The sequence below is a fragment of the Echinops telfairi genome, unplaced genomic scaffold (genome assembly GCF_000313985.2).
Source record: "Echinops telfairi isolate 266 unplaced genomic scaffold, ASM31398v2 ScPeMD7_6;HRSCAF=24_1, whole genome shotgun sequence".
Lineage (NCBI taxonomy): Eukaryota > Metazoa > Chordata > Mammalia > Afrosoricida > Tenrecidae > Echinops > Echinops telfairi.
In genome coordinates this window covers 6,744,395-6,746,149 of record NW_022103903.1, presented here as the reverse complement: position 1 = coordinate 6,746,149, position 1,755 = coordinate 6,744,395, and the positions used below count along the sequence as shown (strand labels likewise).

General features: G+C 40.9%; 1 pseudogene; it reads right to left on the bottom strand.

Annotated features, from left to right (window-relative positions):
- Nucleotides 1–449: 449 nt before the first annotated feature.
- Nucleotides 450–1,088, bottom strand: LOC101642775 (annotated as a pseudogene).
- Between the last annotated feature and the right edge of the window lie 667 nt (nt 1,089–1,755).

The following is a 1,755-nucleotide window of genomic DNA, read 5'->3' as shown; positions in this document are numbered from 1 at the left end:
ATGTTTGTTACCGAAATATTTTATCTGACACTAAACAAAAATTGCTTTCACTATGTGACTATGAAATATCAACTCTACTACCTCCCAATAAGGAGTCAAAACACTAGGTGATTAAAATCATAGGCATCAGGCATGATCAAGTGAGACTTCCTTTGCACTTGAGATCAATCCATTATAAACAAATACCACCTTTGAAAGCTCAATTACAGAAGTGTGTGGAGTGAGACCCAATAAAGACACGAACATGAAGACAATGATACTGGCTGGCTATGCTGCACAGATGGGTGAGAAATGGGCATGATGCAACACCACAGGCCTTCATAAAGTAATAAGCAAACGAGTAACCTTATTTCTTTCAGGATGTATGATGAGCTATCTTGTGCCAATAACAGAGAACTCTGCTTCAGACAGATCAAGCTTCTTAGACAATGATCAAAAAGCCTTGATAATCAATTCCCGAAAGTTATGCTTAGTTGTCTACTTCTGTCAGCGTCCCTGCATTCTTTAGCACAAGCAAGAAAATCATTCCAGGCCATTGAGGAGCTCCGGGGGTCCACCTTGAAAGACCTTGGCTCAATCTCCCATTTCTTCCCTGTCTCAAATCTCCACGCAAGTTTCTTCTGCTTGTGAACCACCTGTGTAACTCCCTGCTTCGTTTATGGCTTTGACAATGTTGTGCAAGGCGATCGTTTGGGCGACTTGAACACCAAGTTCTCGAGCAGCCAGGCAGTTACTGCGTTCCTCAGTCTTCTCAATATCCCACTCCTCCATAGCCTTGCCAATGCTCTTTTCAAAACCTGACTTGTCCATTTATTTTCTTTTGCTCAGAGGGGTCAGACCTATTATTGGCTCCAAAATATAGAGTGAGCTCCTTCTACTGGGTTTCATTCGGGGTAGTTCGCTTGAAATGCTTCTTCATTCTTTAATTTACCCTTCCTGGATCATTTTCTTCTTTTTCTCCAGAATATTATATTTGAACTTTTCTGTTCAGTATGCTTTTTATGTAATTCTTGAAATTCATTCCTCACATTCAAGGAAATCCCTGAATTACATTCTTCATAGGCATTTATGTTTGCTTCTATTTGCATTTATTTTTCTTTCTATTGACTAGTTTTATATTTCATTTACAATTTTTCTATAGATCATAAATAAGCCATTGGGGTTAAAGATTTCTCATTTAAAAAATTTCCATTATAGTTCCAAATACTGAACAGAAAATTTCAAAGGGTGGCTGTGGTAGTCACCTAATCTGGTGTCAATTTAAGGATTAAGCGTGTAGGGGTGGAGTCTAGGCAGTCAATCTGGAGATAGCCAAGGAGGCGTCTGTGGACATGGCCTTCTGCTGAGGATTCTGGGAAATCTGGGATTTCCTCCTTGGAGGAGAGAGACACTTCTCTGTCTCTGCAACTTCCTGGAAGACAAGTCACATGGACGCAACCAGACCTCAGAAGCTGGAGAAGCCACCGAGAGACTCCTGCCAGCGCTGAGATGCTTACAACGCCACTGGACCCAAAGACTTCCTACCCACTGGCTTGTGATCATCCTGAATTTGGCTTCCTTGAATGTGTTTTATGAGTCTGAAGAGGACTTTATAGGTTGGTATCAGACATATGGGCTAATATCGGACTTATGGGCTTGATCTGAACTGGGTTGGAGTGTTTTTTAATGTACAATTGGTCTTGTACATAAACCTCTTTCTTATACACATATGTGTGTCAATGAATTTGTTTCTCTAGTCCACCCAGACTGACACAG